Source organism: Apteryx mantelli, chromosome 9, assembly GCF_036417845.1.
Source record: "Apteryx mantelli isolate bAptMan1 chromosome 9, bAptMan1.hap1, whole genome shotgun sequence".
Classification (NCBI taxonomy): Eukaryota; Metazoa; Chordata; class Aves; order Apterygiformes; family Apterygidae; genus Apteryx; species Apteryx mantelli.
In genome coordinates this window covers 17,976,790-17,998,024 of record NC_089986.1, presented here as the reverse complement: position 1 = coordinate 17,998,024, position 21,235 = coordinate 17,976,790, and the positions used below count along the sequence as shown (strand labels likewise).

At 39.0% G+C, this 21,235-nt stretch overlaps 1 long non-coding RNA gene across 3 annotated transcripts in view; it reads left to right on the top strand.

The window, feature by feature from the left end:
• LOC106485862 (uncharacterized) overlaps positions 1–20,777 on the top strand; it is an 87,519-nt gene extending 66,742 nt beyond the window's left edge. For all 3 annotated transcript variants that reach the window (XR_010884966.1, XR_010884967.1, XR_010884965.1), the window contains 2 exons: positions 17,815–17,958; positions 19,755–20,777. This is a non-coding gene — a long non-coding RNA (uncharacterized lncRNA). The remainder of the gene's footprint in view (positions 1–17,814; positions 17,959–19,754) is intronic.
• The last annotated feature ends 458 nt before the right edge of the window (positions 20,778–21,235 follow it).

Here is a 21,235-nt window from a genome sequence, read left to right as displayed (position 1 = left end):
GATGTGAACTGTTAAACTAATACATCATTGGAAAGAGCTGTCACTTTAACGGTGTGTTAATGTCACACATCACGAAGGTGAAATGTAAGGTAAAAGATGTATTATGCAAAATATAGTGCCATTTATGGACCAAGGAATCTGGAGGCAGATGCATGTTAATGATTAAAAAAAAGAAGACCAACAATAATTAAACAAACAGACAACACTTTTAATTATTAAAAATTATTCTTTAATGCTGGCTAAGATGATTTTACTTTGTGAATTGTATAGCACATATGGAGTGCAGCACTACCAGATTTGAGTGTTGTAAGCAAGCAAGAAATATTCTAATAAGTCTTTTTCCCCCCCCCAATTACAACTTCTTTTGCTATCTTAGTTGAATTTTAACCAGGTTCACTAGAATAAGTCTGTGGGGTATGACTGGATAGAGGACCAGCTTGATGTGGGTTATTTGTAATGGTATGTGTATTATTTTGCTCTGGGAGGGAGGCTGCTGCGTTCCAGTTCTTCTTTGCAGCCAACATCTCCCTAATCCAAGCCCAGAAGAAGCAGAGTGGTTTTTGAAGGGTTTCCATTCCTGTGTGCTTTCTGCCAGAGGGCTCTGCAGTCCCTTCACTCTTAATTAACTCATAATTAAGCTCACTTGTGAGATACAAGCTAGAATTGTTTGCAGTATCTTCCTGGAGGCCTGCAGAGATGCCTATAGGCATGGGGAACGGCTCTTGAATGGGTCACACTTATTTTGTACTCCACGGTTTCCTGGAAAGGGGATGAAGAAAACTTTAGTGCCAGGCAGCATTGTGGAGAAGCATAAAGTAGCTTGCTGGTGCTCACTGCAGAACGTGCAAGCGGGGTGAAGCAGTTCTTGCACCCTGCCCTCTTGCTGGTTTATGCGAGTTACACATGACTCTAGCAGGATTTGCTTTTCCAGAAGGTTTGGAGGTTCAAGTGCTGTTCCTCTCACCCTCAAGTGCGGGACACAAGGATCTTCGGGAACATGTTTTGTTAATGTTGTTGAGTGTTAGACTGAGAATCCTATTCCTGTGTTCTTGAAAGTGTTTTGGGGACTGTGAGTTGTTTTTTTTTTTTATTATTTATGACATAAAATGTCACACTCTTTCCATGGATGAACTCTTTTGGTTCACATGCTGGGAGGCTGATCTCAGAATTCTGGATGTTGTTGTTGTTGTTGTTCTGTTAAATTTTGCAGAAATTTGGTTTCCATATGGCTTCTATAGAACTGTGTGCCTTGCTGTTGTGACTTCTTTTAATCCTCACTGTACCAGCATTGGACTGCAGAGTATATTGGCAATACAAAATATTGTGAAAAGACAAGGTTTTAAGGTTTGGCTGAAGTATAAAGTATTTTCACTTTTGATTTGACTTTGTTTGATGCTTCCCCTGTAGCCAATAGTTGCTTTATTATGTTGTGCTCGTAATGCTCTTAGTTGCCAGACCTATATGTGGTTTTTGATGTTTTATACACTCGTGTTGCTGGCTGCTTTTTCTGTGCGCATCATCTTTTTTTCTTGTGTGCGCTCCGAAGATGTGTGAGCTCACTGTGGCTGCTCTCAAACCAGAGTGCTTCCATCCAGATAGTTACAACTTGACATAACTGATCCTGTTAATAACTAAGAGTGTATGTTATTCGATTCTTTTGTCTACTCGGACAAAACTGAAAGTGGAGATGAGCTGTCCTTATCCACCACCCAGCTATTGGGATAGTGGATGATGGCTTTTTGAGTATGTGTATACAAATATACATTATAAATGCACTGGATCATAAGCATGCAGTCACGGAAGAAGGTTTGAGGGAAGATGCATCTACTTTAATTGGATAACTTAATTCCTATTGTTTATGAAACAAAGAATCCTAGAAATATCACGTAACGAAGCAAAAACTTATGAATTAAAACACTTAGCATTTTAGAGTTGCTGGAAACTATTTTGCTATGCTCATTGCAATGATTTCCCCCTCCCCTTAGCTTTAAACATAAGAATATTAAAAAGACAGGATGATAGTCTGTTACTCACAAAGGAAGAAGAAAAGAAAAAGGAAGCAAAAATATCTAATTGTGCTTGTTAGAAGAAATAGTTAAACTCTGATTAGTGTGGGAGGAATGAATTATTAAATCTACCCACACTCTCTGTTTTTTAATTTTTGGTATTCAATTATGCATCAGTAAATGTTATCATGCAATCACTGGCAAGGTGCTAATTAGTATTTATGAATTGATGCTTTTTATGTCTGACCTTTTGATAATTTCCATTTGTGGAGATGGTTTTAGGTATATAAGTGATCTTGGAGAACTGTGTGTGGTTTTTTTTTTTTTTTTTTTTTTTACCAATTCTGAATTTCTGATATACTGTTGCAATACTAATGACTTGCAATCACCTCTTATTTTCTCTAATAGAAACTGGAGCCTTAATGCTGAGAAAGGTGCTTCATAAATCACTGAATTAGAAGGAAGCAATTCTTAACGTTAAGTAAGGATATGTATGGAAAAGAGTGATCACTGAAAAGTACTGTGAAGGCAGAAAACAGATGCCTTTTAAAATCAAGCTTCTTATCTAGATGCTTAAATTGGATTTAGTTGTCATGTTTAACCAGACACTTTACAAAGCTTTGCTTTTTGTTTTTGTTTTTTAATTATTTATGAAGCCTTGAGTATGGGAGAGGTTGCTGGTGATATCTTTACCAGCTAATTAAACCCACCAGTATGACTTTGTGCTGAAAATCAAAAAAGGCCATTTTTATCACTGCAAGAAATAAAATCTAATGTTCCTAGTCTCCCAAGCACCAATTTTGTAGATATCCTGAGATGATTAAAGAGGATTGTGTGAGTGAGTGAAATTATACCTAATCAAATTGATTGATGTGATTGTGGTCAGTGCTGCTCAGCCGTTCCTCTGACTGAAGGCTTTGACCATGGAGGAGAAAAAAGCACACTGATTTCCTCCCCCTCCTCCTTGTCCTGTCAATGTGCTTTGTGCCTGTTTGAGAATGAGCATTTCTAAGGGTGCAAATATGACAGCATTTACTCAAATGTTTCTGTCATTAAAGAAAATGTGGGCAGAGGGTACTGTTTGGTTTTACCAGTAAGATTTAATTGATGTGCATACCTAGCATTTGCATGTGTATCTCCGACCTGTGTTAAACACCAGTTTCAGTATTAAGACACCCTTTCTGGGTGTTGAGGGTTCAGCGCTAGCCTGAGTGCTCTGCCAAGCCTCGTGGACAGGATTTCAGGACACTCATCCCCTTGAAGATCAGGTTTCTCTGCAAAAGAATTACTGAATCTTAAAGCAGAATTACTGCCACTCATGCCTCTTGCTTCTGGGCTTGTGTATTGGTTCCCTACTGAACAGAAGATTGCTTTCTGATAGCCAGATTTAAAGCCTATTTAGGCAGGAAAGGATAGTTTTTGGCAAATCTAAAAATAGTTTTGATACCTTATCAGAAAACTGAATTTGTTCAGAATGAGTTAAATCTCCATGTACATTTAGTCTTTGTTTACACAGTATGATGTAGAGCTCCATCAGACTGCACAGTTGCTTCAAGCACTAGAAGAAGTGTTGCCCCTTCGTGTTGTCATCTATTCTGCTTATGGGCTGCTCAGTCAGAATAAATTAGCCATAGCTGCTTTTATTTATTTATTTATTTACACTCGCACACTTTTTTTTATATATTTATTTATTTATACATTTGCTATTAAGTTGGATATCTTTATGTAGCTGTCCCATGCAAACATGCCCTCCCTTGCATTCTTCCACTTCAGCAGTGTCAAGTAACTTTGTGGAACTGACTTGATAAATATTAAATATTCCATTATGTTCTAGATGTAAAATTTAAGTCAAGAAGAAACTATTTTTATAATACCATTTTCCTACATTCCAAGAGTGATTATGAAATGTGTTAAATCATACAGAGGCTCCAACTAGGCAATAGCTCAGGATTTGTAGATTCTTTGGGCATAATTTTCACTGTGCTTTGAAACTGGATATTAAGAAGAAAATATTTTTTTGCTGCCTTGGATTCATTATTGTTACTTTTTTTGGGGACATGTCTTCCTCTAAAAAATGTAGACATCTGACAAGAACCTGTTAAGTTAATGAGATTTAACTGTAAATAAAATAACAATTCTTTGAACAGCCGCATAAATAAGAACTCTGATTTTACTTAAAGAAAATGCAAAGTAGCCATGGGTAAAATTGGAAACTTTAATTCTTCGAGGAAAGAATTGGTCTCCTATTGTTTCAGATAAGAAAATACAGTTTGTATTGCTAGTTATGTTGTATTAGCAAATAGTTCTTGTTAAGCAAAGTCAGTATGGGGTGACTCGTTAAAGCAGCAGTGAAAAGGGCAGCATCTTAGAGGGGTTATGGTTTTGTTTTAGAACTAACAGTGTGTGTGTGGTTGTGGATTTTTTTTTTTTTAATCATTATTATTTTATTTTTAGTATACTGCCCAAATACAGCTACTCTGTCAAGTGACAAAATGCCTTTCAGCTGGGGAGACCTTTTTGAGATGAGCTATTTCTTCTTTCATATGAATTTAAATGTAAAACTGCTACAAAAAAAATTCGTTTAAAAACAAAGCCCTATGCACCCATACAAAGCCAAAGATACCTTATTTATTTATTTATTTATTTAACTTTCTAAATAGAACATAATACTTGTGTAATTAGTCTTTGGTCCCTAATGTAATTGAGCCAGCTTAGCTGGGAGCTGAGCCGAGATCCTTAATGAGGAAAGAGACTTCAGCTGAAGCCAATACTTCTTGTATCTGAAAACAAACTAAGCAATACTAAGGAGTTGTGGGAAGATATTTAAAGGTGCCCTTTACTAACTATTTATGCAAGTTCGTGCTTTTTCAAGCACAACAAAAATGAGTTCATGCTAATGATCTTCCCTTCAATCTTCACAATTTTAGCAATAGTATTATTTCACTAAGCGATATATTTGATAAGTGGAAGTCTGTGGTGTTACACTGCTCATAAACAATTTTTGTCTGTATTTAGAGGAAAAATCTATTTGGGTGGGGGACACTCTATCCATTACCAAAATTAAGGCAAATTTATGTTCTTGTTTTTTCAGTGGTCACTGAGACTGATAATGGAAAAAATATTTTTCTGGTCACAGCTTACTGACATTTTTGGAAATTCCTGAAGTAGAAGCACAATGCAATGAGAGCTTAGGGCATTTGTTGTGAATGTGACTTGGTGGTTTTATGCTGGATCTAAAAGGCGGGCAGTGTATGCTGTTGAGATGGGGTTCCCTTTCCATGCTTTGCTAAGTCAAGATTGCCCTCTGGGGAAAGGTCTGGGGAACCTGCTCCCTCTGCTCAGTAGCAGATCTTGGGTGCAGATGGTGCAAAGACATAGCAAGGTTAATGCCTACGGAGGTGCTTAGCTGTCTTGAAAGCTGTAGGCATGACTGAAGAGGCTGCTTTTAGACCTCATGGCCTTCCTCGTTGAGGAAGAAGTACACCCTGTGTCCTGTAAAGCAGTATTTTCATCTTTTGACTTCTGTATTATATAAATGTTCTAAAGAAGGTGTTGACTCCTTTATGGGATTTTGTCTCTTAAGTAGCTTTAGTTCTTTATTTGCCTTTTGCAAGCCCCCATGGAATAATCTGCAGGGTTCCAGTTTGGGAAAAATAAATAAATGCACAGTTATAAAAGATATAGTAAGACTCTTGGCTTTCTGGAAAATGAGTGCTTTGATGCGAACCCTGAAGATCAGATTTATAAGTTGATTAACATCTCCTTTTGTCTTCAGCCCATCACTCTCTTCCACACAAAACTTAACTTACAATAACAAACCAGTCTCATTAATGTTGATTATGTAATAATTAGAGACATCCCATTGTTGGCAATTTTCCATGAAACACTAAAACAGGATATGAAAGTTATTTGTATCGAATAATTTTCCATTCCCTTGCAATAGTTCTGCTGCTCTGTGATGCTTCATAAAGCCGTAAATCTGACATGTGCCCCTGCTGATTCACATGATCTATAGTTGGTGTCTATCTTCAAAGAATACAGGTTGCAACTTCATCTGAAGCAAAACCAGAGCTGTTGAAAGGAAATGCTTCTCAGAGGAAAGACAGTTTAGATTTTGTCATTCTCTCCCCTAGTGATGAATTCTACAGTTGGATCTATGCAATTATGTGGACTAAAATTGTTTTTAGGCAAACAGTGTAAAAAAAACCTAGCAGTTCTTCAGATTGATTTTGAATTTTCCCTTTAAGGTTTATTTTCAGTTTCAAAAGAAAGATTTTGCTATAGTGTGGGTACCTATTTCTAGTTGCTAGAGCACTTGTTTGGACTTCCTTCTTAATGTCAGAAAATAGATACATAGGAACTGAGAACTGACAGGCTTCTCAAAAGGCTCTGATCTGCTGCAGAAGTGTAATATGCACATTATGATACATTTCTGGGACATGCCCATTTCCACTTTGTGGAAGTTACCTGGTTTCATATCCTTGTATGGTAGAGCAGGGAGGTAAGCGGATGAGAAAAAGCAGTGCAATGGATCTTGAGCACATGCCCTTTGGGAAGCAAAGTCTGGAAATGAACTATCAGCAATGTTTAGACAAGCCTGACAACAAAGAGTTTCTGTTGGGAAATTTGAGAATAGGCTTTGTTGGCACTTTGGGAATGGCTCTTATTGCTCTTGCTGTGCAAAGTCTTTGTTACATCCATTTATATTAGGCTGCACCCTGATATGACAAGTCATCTGAGGATGGGCAGAGGGGTTGACTCATTTGTGTACAGCTGTAGTAAGAAGTCTGTGTGTTGGAAGGAAACATCATGAACTGGATTGACCTCTGCAGCAAGTTATTTGTGGAAGTCCTTGAAACCCTCACCCAGAACAAGAGAAAGCATGCATTTTTCTCCTTCCACAGTTTAACTTATTCTGTTGCTAGGAGGGCAAAAGCCCTTCTATTTCAGTACCTCTCCATCTTGCCTTTTATTATTTCTTAATAAAAGCTGTGGCAAGACACACTTGTCATAATGGACTTTATAATTTTCTTCCTGAGTGTGGTTATAGTGAAAAATCCTAGACAAAGAAGTAGGAGGGGAGGGAAAAGCTTTTGGAAAATGTGCGTGTGGGTTGTAGCTAGAACACCATAGGTGAGTTAATGAGCATGGCGAGAGCCTGCTTGTGCAGCTTATTAGTATCTAGCATTACCGTATTGGTGCTTTCAATCTTTTTGAAATGAGGGCCGCTCACGAGCAGGAAGATGATATTTTGTATTATTGACTATACATTTTGTGGCATCCAAGTAAACTGCTGGCAATATCATATGACTTCATGCTGTTGCGGTGATATATATATATATATTTATGTATGTATGCACACACACATACACAACTGCCTCAAAACTTCAAGCAGAAGTCTGAAAAGTTAGGAGGTTGAATGTGAGAAGGGGATATACTCCATTCATGATTGCAACTTTTATTTTAACCCTTGTTTATAATCCAGATTTTGACTCTTAGGATGCCCTACAAAATCTCCATGAGCCATTTTGTAGAAGTTGGAGTATTTACTGATATAAGTATAATGACCTGCCTCCTAGTACTTTTTGAGACTGATCAATAACTTACCATTCCTCTGAAACTTGTTGGCACTGTAGATAGAAGGCAAAAGGCTTTGTCTTTCAGTTTCTGGCTCCCAGGTCTGTAATGGTTTGAGGTGTTTGTTTTGCCTCTCATGTAGGATACTCTGCCACAGTAAAAGCAGCAAAAATAATGCGCAGTTGCCTCAGTCACTGTCACAGCATACTGGCTTGTACCACACCAGCTATTTTCCATTTCTCAGTAAGCAGCATGAAGCAGAGAATAATGCAAAATAAGCATGTAGTTTGCCCTTAGATATCAGATGCCAAAGTTGCTGTAAACTTGTTATCCAGATGATTTTTCCAAAAGATTCCAGTCCTGGAAGGGTCGTCTTGGATCTGTCTCTGATCTTGGCTTTCTCTGGAGTGTCCTGTTATTGCCCCGAGAAGAGTCCCATTCTCAGCTCTTCTTCCTTAGCCTATCTATGAGGATGCTAAACTGCTTGCTTGCTGTGATGTGGTCTTTGCTTGCTGTATGAGAACCCAATAGCAGTCTTGGTTATCTGACTCTTATTTACTTCCTGCTACTAGATCAGGATAACAGCATTTAATACTTTATTAATGAGCATTTATGATATCCATTTATGATGCCCTCATTCATGATTCTTCTCTTTACCTATTCCTTTGTCTATGGATTTGTAGAATAATGTTGAGCTTATGTATGGATTCCCTGTTATGCATCCAAATCATTTTGGCTAGCGTATGGAAAGAAGCATTCTCACTCATAGCAAATACTGAGAGCTACATCAAAGGAAAACAAAATGATCTTGTGATGGGCAGAATTATTCCTTTTTTCTTTCGTGCAGGTTGGATAGATGTGATAGGTCATGATCCCAATTGTGAGGGCAAAGATTAATAAAACTGCATCAGAAAAAATGAGTATTGTGAGCTCAAGAACTTTTTCAAAAGCAAAAGTAGTTTGACACTGTTCTTTGCAACTAGCTTCTGATACAAACTTCAGATATTTACATATAAACAAAAAGTATTAGCTATTAATATTCAGGCAGTGAAATACTCAAGTATTTTGATCCTCTCAGGAATTTAAATTGCTAATGGATGAGTAGACTTCACTAACAAGCTGCCTAATTTCACTTGCCATGATTTAACAATAGTGTGTTGCATCTGGGAGACAGTGGAAACAAACAATCCTTAATCTTTGGCAACAAGTTAGTTAATTTTCTTTTCTTTTTATGGTTATGTTATACTGTGGTCCTATAAGGAAGTCATTGGCTGATTGTTTTAAGTTCATTATGAGACCGTCAAAAAAAAAATCTGCATGGATAATATTGTTATGAGGGTAAAAGAAAATTGATCCAGATGACTAGCTATGTCAACATGTGCTCTAGAGGTTGTGCTTTAGAAACATGGGTTGAATGATATCACTGTCTTCCTGGACAAACATTGAAATGCACTGTGAAAACACAGCTGGGCTTCCAAAGAAGCCAGTGGGTGAGGAAGGAATAGGAGATGCTGACACAATGAATCTCTGGGTTTGCTTGGCACATCTGACTTCAAGTCTGGAGAAAATATATTGGCCTCAAAGCTCTGACGGAGCAGAGACTGAGGATGGCTTGTGCTGAAGAGCTTTAGATGTTGGGACATGGCTTGCCGTCAGGGGATTTGTCTACAAACTAGATTTGCACCAGTGGGGTGGTTCTGTTCCACCACTAGCTGAAATTAAAACCTGAAAAGGTTTGCTGAATAGCACTACAATATTCTGAACAGTGCTGCTGAGCAGCCTAATAAACTCTTTATCATCTTCTAAGGCAGCATAAAGGTAGCGATGTCCAGAACGTCAACATCTGTTGTTTCTGAGAGACTGTTTGTATGTTGTTAGCATTTGCCCTCAGTACCTGGCATGTCCTGGGATCACAATATCCACACTAATTGGTCTGAAAAGCACTGTTTTACAAGCTGTGGATGTGAAAGGCCTGCCTGCCTGCAGGCGAAATTGTCTGGCGGAATTACCCAAGAGTAACCTGAGCACAAGGGGGTGCGGGAGCACCAACTCTCAGCTGTTTCAGGAACCTCTGCTCCTTAAACTGCTAAATGAGTGTATGTACTTCCCTATGAAAGTGAGGTATTGAGGTCCTTTTAGTAGGCCATTCTCAGGGACCTGGATGAATAAAAAAACCAACTTGGCTTGTTAGGCATGAGCCAAGTGAAGTGGCTCCAGTTTCTGGTTGTGAGTTGAAAGGTGCGGGAGTTGAAGGGGAAAGAAAAGGGGAGGTAAATTAAATAGGGCAGTGGAGAGGGACAGGCATAGGATGGGGAAATATGTGAATGTTTATCAGGAGGACTATAACAAGATGCAAAAGAAATGGTTAGAGAGGAAATGAGATCTTGCATTTTGGGGAACAACTGCTGTTTGGAGATGGTGGGAGATTTGTATGAAATGTCGGCCCAACACCCGCTCCAAGCCACCCCTGTATTATCAGAAAGAGTAATCAAGGCTCAGAGTTAGTACTGCAGTACTGACATAGCAGGTAGGAAGTTCTGGGAGCATATTTCAAAACTCCTATAAATGTATTTCCTTTTACATTTTGCTATATAACCTGACAATATTTTGGAAATACAGATTTTGTATTGAAAATATATCATAAATATGCTTTTAGTTAGAATGTTTCTGTAGTTTCTTAGCACACACATTTCTGATAATGCAAAATAATCAAACTTTGGATTTGTACATGTTTCAAGAACTAGATAAAGGTAGATATGTTTTGAATTCAATCTGGACTTTAAACAAAAAGATTGTCCTGTGAAATTAGCTTGCATTTTTGGAATGTCCTTAAAAGCCATGTTTCTTCTCTCTTCTTCAGCCCTTTTCCCACTGTTCCTAATAACCTTTCCACTTAATTTTCATTTGAGTTTCAAAACTTGCCCTTTCCGAAGTCAGGTGTTGTGGACATGATGACAAATGTGGTGCTGTTTGATCTGGCGCAAACGCAAATTGTTTTTTAACTTTTTCCTTGTCACATTACATGAATGGGATATGAAATGGTAATGTACTACATGGGCATTCCAGATAATGGAGGAAAAAAATATGAATATTTCTCTGTTAACTGCTTGGGGGAGAAAGAATACCTCTTGCGATATATATATATTTTTCCTGTTTCTTCCTTTTTCCTGTTTCTTCCTTTTTCCTGTTTCTTCCTTTTTCCTGTTTCTTTCTTTTCAGAAACAAGATTCCATGCTTTATGAACTCACTGTGACAACGTGTTTAATGTGTGCTCTTTGGCCAATAAGGCATGAAAATGTGGTTTTAACTGTATGCACAGGAAATTCCATTAATTTTGAATATGGCTCTGCATGCACCTAGAGCTAAATATTTGCTTGGATCACAGTTAGTCTATTCAGCACCTGTAGGATTAAACCTCAGCTGTTTTAAAGGTATTGTTTACACATGTATTATTGCAGTTCTGCTATGTCTGTGGACACATTGAAACTACACCAGATAATTCACTGTGCTTTTGAACATGTGCTCAGTAAGAACAAAGTGCACTTTTTAGAAACTACAAAACATTCAAGAAGAAAAAGTGTTTCTACATCATGACATGCCATTGTGGTGAGTGCCACTCATAAAACTAAATGGAGAGGTTTTTTTACATAGAGATTGTTGATATAAATATAATACAGACTTTTTTCATCAAGTGCTATAGAATTGCCCTGCTTACCTTCTGCCTAATTATTGGTAGTTCTCCTAAGTCTTACAAGTGAAATTTTAAAAATATAAAATAATTAGAGGCCAGTAAAGCTGTTGATAATTTGAGAAGCTATGGAGAGAAAATATTTATGGTCAATAAATTCCTATTGACTTCAATGTGCCTAGGATCAGACAATAAATGACTTCTTCCTTGCTGCTTTTTTAGCCTTATTGAACCTGAATAATGCCCCTATTTTATTGCTCTCCTTTGAACTCTTAAAAAAAAAAAAAAAAAAAAAGAAAAAAAGAAAAGAAAAAATCGCCCTGGCAATAACTGAGCTGCAGTAACTTTGGTTTTACAGCCTTGTTGTTCTGCACTGCAGGGTAATAAGTGACTTAGATCTGAGTCATCTTATTGTGCCAGTTTTAAAGGCTATTTTTCTACTGTCCGATGCTAGAGACAAACCCCAGCATGTTCATGTTATTTGCCATATACTTTAATTAAGCCTTATGTTTAAAAAGCTTATTAAAGTTTGTGCAAGCACAGTGTAAATATTACTTAGTAAGCATGAACTGCCTTTTTTTTTCTTGTAGCTGTTTCTTGAAAGAATACATCTTGGGTTTTAATACAGCTGCCTTAAATACATCTGCATGCTTTTTACACAGTGTAAGGGCTAGTTTATTTTGGTAACATAACAATTTAACTCCGGGAGATTGTACAATGAAAAAAAAAAACCAACCCTCACCTTTACAAAAACCTATTTCTGTAGAGATCTTCCATGCTGAATGTAAGTTAATGTTGTTTTCATTGAACTATTTTTCATCGAGTCTCATCTGTTTGAAAGCACAAGGATGATGAATAATTACCATGCTGTCCTGTAAGAGAATAGCCCTTTTCTACTGACAGAAAACAGCATTTGCCTTGAAACAGGAAATTAAATCACTTTATGAGGCTTTTAAATTATACCTAAAATGAAGGATTTAATTGATCTCAACACTTGTTGTACAAAACTATTTTCTTCACTTGAATGTGAATGACTGCAAATCTGTTTTCATCCTGCTTTTATCTTTAATAATGGTTTAAGGATTTTTTTTTTAAAAAAGAGAAACAATAGCTTTCAACAGCTGATAACAATTTGGTGCAGACATGACTTACCATTCATTTCACTTTCTATTGAATGGGGAAAAAAACAACACAATCTGTAACATCAATATATTGACTTGCATAAGGAAATGGTTGTTCCTTAATCTGTAAGCAGCTTTGGTATGAACTTGTGTGATCTGATGGGAGCCTTTGTGTGAGGCTTGGCCCGTGGGTCGCTTTCACCTGGCCAGATGTCTCTTCTCAATGGAATCACAGAATCACAGAATCGCTGAGGTTGGAAGGGACCTCTGGAGATCATCTAGTCCAACCCCCCTGCTCAAGCAGGGTCACCTAGAGCACATTGCACAGGATTGCATCCAGGCGCGTTTTGAATATCTCCAGAGAAGGAGACTCCACCACCTCTCGGGGCAACCTGTTCCAGTGCTCTGTCACCCTCACAGTGAAAAAGTTTTTCCTCATGTTAAGATGGAAGCGTCTGTGTTTCAGTTTGTGCCCGTTGCCTCGCGTCCTGTCGCTCGGCACCACTGAAAAGAGTCTGGCTCCATCCTCTCGACACCCTCCCTTCAGATACTTGTACACGTTGATAAGATCTCCTCTCAGCCTTCTCTTCTCCAAGCTAAACAGGCCCAGCTCTCTCAGCCTTTCCTCATAAGAGAGATGCTGCAGTCCCCTAATCATCTTTGTGGCCCTTCGCTGGACTTGCTCCAGTAGTGCCACATCCCTCTTGTACTGGGGAGCCCAGAACTGGATGCAGTACTCCAGATGTGGCCTCACCAGGGCTGAGTAGAGGGGGAGAATCACCTCCCTCGACCTGCTGGCAACACTCTTCCTGATGCACCCCAGGATACCATTGGCCTTCTTGGCCACAAGGGCACATTGCTGCCTCATGCTTAACTTGGTGTCCACCAGCACTCCCAGGTCCTTCTCGGCAGAGCTGCTTTCCAGCAGGTCAACCCCCAACCTGTACTGGTGACTGGGTTTATTCCTCCCTAGGTGCAGGACCCTGCATTTGCCTTTGTTGAACTTCAGAAAGTTCCTCTCCGCCCACCTCTCCAGCCTGTCCAAGTCTCTTTGAATGGCAGCACAGCCCTCTGGTGTATCAGCCACTCCTCCCAGTTTTGTATCATCAGCAAACTTGCTGAGGGTGCACTCTGTGCCTTCATCCAGGTCATTGATGAAGAAGTTGGAGAAGACTTGAAGAGCTGCTTGGGCAGCAAACAGTGCCTAAAGGTCTCCCTCTCAGCAGAGCTGACCGGTGTTGCTGCTGCAGGCAGCAGGTGCCTGTTATTGGCAATGGTGGCAGCTGCCACTGGAAGGGGACAGTATCTGCTGCCTGCAGGTGGCACCTCTGACAGCAACATGGCTTTGCTGTCTGGGCAAGCAGCAGCTTTCGTGCTTTCACAGCTAAAACCCAGCTCTGAAAGCTCTGCACAGTGTCCTGTGGTGTTTGGCTGCTGCTGCTGGAGAAAAGGAAAGGCGCCCTGTGTTTATGGGGCAGAGGAACGAGTCCTGACTTGGCTTCCAGGTCATACAAAGTATTTGCAGTTGAGATAGATTAGTTTAAAAAATTAAAGATGGTTCAAGTGATACTTTATAAATGTAAGTGATATATTGCAATTTCATACATGTTTAGCTAGTCAGGCAAACGTAAGAGCTTTTCTTTCTCCCATCAACAAAAAAGGTACAGAGAAGAAGTATTAAAGGATTAGGAAATCCACTTGGGAACTGGAGGTCTTGAAGCAGCAAAATAGCTGGTACTAGCATACTGGTATAGCTGAGTCAGCGAAAGCCCTATCCCAGCTTTGGTGGCGCCTCTTGTTGACTCCCGTTGTGATGCTTTCAGCTCAGAAGCAGCTTTCATGTGATTCCTTATGCTAGCTGCAATTTTGAAACAATTCCTCTGATTTAGACCTGCAGAGGTGCTACTTCCTAAAGATTTGAGAGACTAAATTTCAGGTCAGCTATTTTAACAGAGATGTTATTGGAAAGAAGAGATGAACTTGATGTTGTAGAATAGTTGGGGTTGGAAGGCACCTCTGGAGATCATCTGGTCTGACCACCCTGCTAAAGTAGGATCAGCTGGAGCAGGTTGTCCAGGACAGTGTCCAGATGGGTTTTGAACATCTCCAAGGATGGAGACACCAGAACTTCTCTGGGCAACCTGCTCCAGTGTTCAACCACCTTCACAGTAAAGTGTTTTTGTGTGTTCGCATGGAATTTCCTGTGTTTCAGTTTGTGCCTGTTGCCTCTTGTCCTGTCACTGGGCATCACTGAGAAGACTCTGGCTCCATCTTCTTTACACTCTCCTATCAGGCATTTTTAAATATTGATAAAATCCTCTGAGCTTTCTCTTCTCCAGGCTAAACAGTCCCAGCTTTCCTTGTATGAGAGACGCTCCAGTCCCTTAAATGATAATGACTTAATACAGTAATAATCCAAATTGTCAGTTTATCCTATTTTACCTCAGTTCCCTTGGCTGGGTAGCTAATTCTGGTGGGAGGAGGGAGAGAGGCCAGAGACAGGGCTTCCCTGAGTAATAGCTAATTGTCAGTCCCAGTCCAAAATCTCAAACTTGCAGTGTGTTTTCTGTTCAGTGCATCTACTGATATGCATCTCTTGTCCCTTGAATCTTTTAATGCACCTCATTATTTTTCCCCTACTGCTCTGATTATGATTTTTCCCAGTTTTAGACTAGATTGATTTAGCCCCAGTGAGGCAAATAGTTATCACAATGCTTAGAAGAAATGTAACTTGCATTTTTAACAGGAATAGTCACAGGTTTCTCATTTTTGTAGGTTTGTCTCTGTTAATGCACTTAATGAGCAGATTGTATGGACTCTTACAATTTAGTATTGTCATATGGCATAAGTAATGTTTACCAAGAATCCTTAGGCAGGTTGAATATTTAAATCCAAAGAGCAGGTTTGGCTAGAGAGGAAAGAAAAAAAAAAAGGAAAGGAAAAGAGAGGAAATGAAATAAATTTGCGACTTGGGGGTGAGGCCAAGGGTAGAAATAGCATGCATAGAAGGAGAAAACAGTACCAGTGCTGTGTGCCCGGTGCCTTATCTGCTTGCGCTCAGAAGACTCCGAGAGCCGACTGCACCGCAGTGGAGTGGGGGAAAGCTCCTGTCTGCTCTTCCCTCCCCGGCTGCTCCCGTAGCCCAGGTGGAACCACAGTTACTTAGGAAAAGGGATGAAGAAGTTGATGAAACTTCATTTGTGAGAATAGATATAACAATGTGGTTAAATTACTTTCATTTGAAAAAAGTTTAACCAGCTCTGTATTTCAGGTTCTTTGATCATTTTCTTCATCAAAATCTAAGCTTTCCTCTTAAAAAAAGTGCTGACAGGAAACTTCAGTTCAATGTAGATGTGTTTTGTGGTCATTGAAGAGTCTGCGTCCATGGGTACTGGCATATGACGAAAATCCATCTCTGTGAGTGTGTTTGTATAACACAGCGTGCCTGCGTGTTCCTATCCTTTTTCTCAGTCAGGAACATTTCACTTCGGTTGTACATACGCAAGGTGGTTGACAGGATTTTTTTTTATTCTATTCTGTGAAAGGCTTGAAGTATTTCCCATCTGGATTGCAATTGGCACCTTAACTTTCCTGTCATAAGATAAATGACAAGTTAATGGGTGTAATATATTCTTGGCCTCCAGAACATAATGCTTTGTATATTAAAAAATAAAGGGGATGGGGCTTTGAAACTCTGTGAAATGTGCATTTCTGTAAGCGAAAACAGTGCTAGCACATGTTTCTAGAGTTAAGCCAGGCTTTACTTTGAAACGTACACAGTCTTGATCCGACCTTCCTCTGATACCAGGTTGTGTGGCCTGGTAGAGAAAGAAGGTTGAGGTATTCAGGAGGAGCCTGAACTTTTCCAAAGAACAAAGTCAGAACTTTTTCCAAACTGGGTGTTTTATTACTCTGACAGTAATCTGAGAAACTTTTAGAGATATTGGCCATCTGTTTTCCCACTATGATTAAAAAAAAAAAGGCAGAGAGTTGCCAAAAGGAAACAATTAAAAAATAATTGTACTGCAAGGCTCTTATGAGAGATGAGAGGAACCAAAGAGTTTATTCTTCCTCTGAATCTGCCAGAGTTTTCATTATCCATTTAAACAAGACTTCTGGTTTTGTGTGAATTTAGCAGAGTTAATAATATAGGGAAATGTAGCATGATACATGATATGGGGGGAAAACTGCTGATGGGGTATTCATCAGGAATGAAGGGAATAATCTCTGCAGGAGCTGTTTAAGGAAAATGAAGTCCCTGTTGAGGGATTACTAAACTGTTCTCCAACAGTTGAATGGATGTATTTTATAAGAAGTATTTGTGGTGGAATCGGCAAAAGCTACGTGGAAGGATTGCCCAGTGACTGCTTTGCTTTGGGGCGTGGGAATCCCCAAACATTTGCAGTTCTCATTTAAAAAAAAAAAAAAAAAAAAGGCTTAGTGATAATAATAGGATGTCATATTTCATGTAACTCATGAAATCTCTTCTAAAAACGTGAAGTTCTGGGTTTGTCTTATAAGTTTATGATTAAAAATGAACAGTAAGTACCTGTGTTGTTTTCCCAGTGCAAAAAAACTCATTATTAATTGACTAGCTTAACTCAGATTTTAAAGGTCTATTGCTGCAGTAGGGGATTTGACAGTTTAGATCTTTAATATACAGGACATTTTTGGGCAGAGGTAGGGAGGAGAAAGTAATGGAAGGCAGTTCCCCCCAAAAGCATATTTTAAGGCTTGCCTTAAAGTTTGTAAACTTTTAGTGACTACAACTATACCTGCTATCTGCAACTAACAGATTATCACATATGGCACTGACTTTAAAACAGAGTTGTGGGATTGAACAAACGGAAAAACAGTACCAATTTCTGTTCATTCCTGTTGTGACTTCACATAACTATGCTTTTAAGTTTTCAGAGGGTAAAGAACACTTTTGGACAGAAAGTACCCTGGATGGGTCATGTACCCTGCTTTAAGACCAGTCATTTCAACTGTTTCCTACTGATAAGGACTTGCAAAATTATGCAGTTTTTTGTGTCGATGAATGTTCAGCATCTCTGTGTAAGGCAATGCCCAAACTGCTAATTTAACAACCAAGAGGAAAATAGTAATGGCTGATAATATTTAAAAATGCTAGCTAAATTCTGTCAACAGAATTTAAGGGAGGACACTGGCTGTTTTGATCTCAGGTATATGGCTTCCATTACCCTGTCACAGATCAGTCTAAGCAATCATAACAGAAGTTGCAAGAGAGTGTTTATGTCTTATAATGAATCTGTCTAGACTGTGGATATGCACCTTTTGCACTTGTTTCCTGTGAAATGTCCTGCATGATATTTACTACTATGAAAGAATTTAAGTGAATCTTTGGCTTTTAGATTCAAATATTTGTGAATAATTAAGTTTAATTTCCCATCTCTGCTAGCTGGCCCACGCAAGTGAACTCTCCAAGGCTTGTTGAGGTCATACAAGATACGGACTGGCACACACAACTTTTGCTGAAAATCTGTTTTCAGGAGAAAAAGCAGTCTTGGATGTGTTTTCTGAAAGCGTTTACATGGGACATGTGGTAAGTGTCATCTAGTCACAATATTAATATCGTATTTTATCTTCTAAATTTGTGACAAGCATACAAACCTGATAATCTGAAGAATCTATACCAAACCTCTAATTCTTCTGTTCATAATGCCCCATCCTGAAGTTTTAAAGCTAAAACATAAAATCATTCATTGTTGTGGTGCCTTCCATTTTCCTTCTAAATAGTTTTGCCATCAAGCATTAATAACTCTGGCAAATCTTTCAATAATTTGACGCTTTAATCCTATGCTTCTTCTGGTATATGTACAACTTGTGACTTACATCTTTGACTTGTTGTGAACAAATTTTATGGTATGTTTTAAATTAGGATCAAAAAGATTATATTATTCTTAAACCTTTGTAAAAATAAGTTTTTCAGAGTCCTTTTGCTTCTAATGATAGCTTTATGGCAACCCAGTCAAGTGTTGTGGCATTAACTTTTAAAGCAATAGATTTGAAATAACAAAGAAATGCACTAATGAATTCTTTTGTAATAAAGTTTTGTTTATCAAAGCTATAAAGAAATTCTACAATCCTATTGTTTGTGCAACTAAGGAAGCATCACTAGAGAAATCTGGTTTATTATAATTATAAAAACAGTTACCATGAGAAGCAGATGTTTTGAAAAAGCTGAAAAAAATGGAGTTAAGTTTTAATGAGAACTATTGTTGTGGTTAAATAATGCATACCTCCAGCAAAATATATGTTTACATTTGGAGATTCTAAAATCTTACGTTCCAATGTGGGTACAATTAAAAGGGTCTTTTTTATCACCAATTCAAGTAATGTTTGAAAACTAAGAATTTCAAGTGTCTTCCCTGAAGCAAGAAAATATTCAATAATGATAACCATGGTTATTCCCTATTGTACTGCATGAGCTGAATTTTGCAGGAATAGGTTTTTGAAAACAACTAAGCTTCAACAGCCTGAATTCCTGAAATAAGGGATGTTTTTTTTGAGACAGAGGAAAAATGCAAAGATCTAAGCATTTCTTAGTATTGCTATGTATATTTACAATGTCTACTTTATATATAATACTCTTTCATATCGTATGTTATGTTCAAAGTTCAGCTTTGATTTCATTTGCACCTCTTCTCCCAATCGACTCTCCTCTTTACTTTCCATCTGACATGAAAGATAAGCTAGAAACTAAATTTCTGGAACGTCTGGTTTAAGTGGTTTTGGATTCCCAGGACACCGCTTCTGGGGGAAGCGAGGAGTGGGCTATGAGCTGGGCTGCAGCAGGTGAGCATGGTGTGGTGAGCACATGCTCCTGCCTCTTCCAAGCATGAGCCTTTCCGCCCTCTCTCACTGACCTAATTCCGTCTCTTATCCTGGCAAGTCTCAGGTTTTGTGTGATGATTTTTTTTCCCTTTTTTTAGCACTCCAAGGCTGCTCATCCTGAAGTTCCTATTTTTGCCATGCATCCTGGTCATTCATTAAGTGGCTTCTTTCTTTGCCCTGCATCTGGAGAGGTTCTTTGCTCTCAGCTTAGAAGACCAGGTGGGGTGCATCGTTCCTGAACGGTTACCAGAAAGCAAGCCTGGTGCACCCTGGGCAAATGCCTGTCCAGTGCAGAGCAAATAATTTTTTGGAGAAGACCCTTGTATGTGCAGGTTGTCACTTGTAAAGGACTGCTGGCTTAAGCATAGTCCTAACTCCAGTTGGATTTTTCTCAGGAGATTCAAATCTATATTCCTGAAAGATAGATAGAAAAGACCTCTTTATTCTTTTATTTATTTATTTATTATTATTATTATTATTATTTTGAATATTTCTGGTTCTCAGCAAGTTCCTTTAATCGCCTTGGAGGCCTGAGTGACCATGTCCTGTGTCTGCCGGAGCTGCGCAGTCCCCCCACTGGGATGCCTGCCCACCGCCCTGGTCAGCAGCCGCTACCATCCCTTGATGCGGGTTTGGGAGCTGCCTGGGAAATAGCGGCATCTCCTAGCCTCGACTTCCCTTCCTTGCCTGAAGGAATGTGACGCAAGCCTCGAAGCAGTGAAACGGGGTCTGTCCCTGTGTTAATGGGTGAGGCTGGGGCTTTTTGAGTGTGCTGGGCCCAAATATGCATTGGCTAGATGTTGCTAGCTGGACAGACTTGGCTGGGAAAAAAATTGGGCTGAACTCAACCAGTGAAGAGAAGGTGACGACCGCCCCTGTGATCCTGCTGGTTAAAGCGTTGGGGTAGACGTTGGTGAGCTGCCCAGCATCAGTCCCTTGGGGAGAGCAGCTCATGGTGCAGAGTCCAGCCAGCTATTTCTGCTTGCTGGGATGTGGTGGTGGTCTTTGCTGTGAAATGGCCATATAAGATTTTAATTGGGACAGGACGAAAAGGCATGGGAGTGACTCTGCAGCCCAACAGCGAGGGTACTCAGGGTGCTGTTGGTGGAGAGCATCACCTTCCTCCCTGGTGGAGGTCCTCCTGAGGCAGTCGGTGGGACATGCGTGCCGTGTCTTCTTTATAGCTGTAATTTCTTCTTGTATTTAAAATTAAATATTTTTACCTGTATTTTTCTGTGAAACAACCTTATTGCTGTAAAATCTTTTAAAATCAATAGCGAATTCCAGAAACATGGATTGTGAACAAAGCCTTGTCCATTTGAATGCCACTTTGTGTATCAATATTAAATATTTAATAGAAACACTTTATTTCCACCGTACAAAACTAGTGATGTCAATCAGCCCTACTTTCAGGGATGTGGTAGGAGCTCTTAGCTGTACTTTGCTGCATTAAAGACCTTAAATTTTGCTGTGTTGGAAATAAAAAGTGAAAATGTTCCTGAGGGGGACAAATAAATAAATGTAATTCAAGCATTTCTTCAGAGTTATTGTTTGATTGCATTTTATTTGTATATTGAATAAATATCTGATTGCATTTATTTAGTTGTATCATTAAGAGTTTATGCAATTTTATTAGCTGCTGCTGACTTTCATATAGGAAATAATTTTGCTAAAATTTTCCAGAAATATAGGGTTTTTTGCTCCACTTGAGGGAGTTTATTCCCAGCTGAAAGAGCATGACATTGTTGCTGCACAACTCCAATTAAAGCTAAAAGCAATAGTTAGTTACAATGAGCCTTGGGGTGCAAGGAGCAAATTTCTCCCTTAAGACAACTTATGTCATAGTTCTGTTTTTTCCTTTGGGAGGCAGATTCCTAATTACGGCCTTACTATCTGAACCTGTATGATAACATTTGAGCTGTTTGCGTGTGTTCTGGGGGAAGGAAAAACAAAAGCAAAACAGCAAGTTTGTCAAAGTTTGAAAC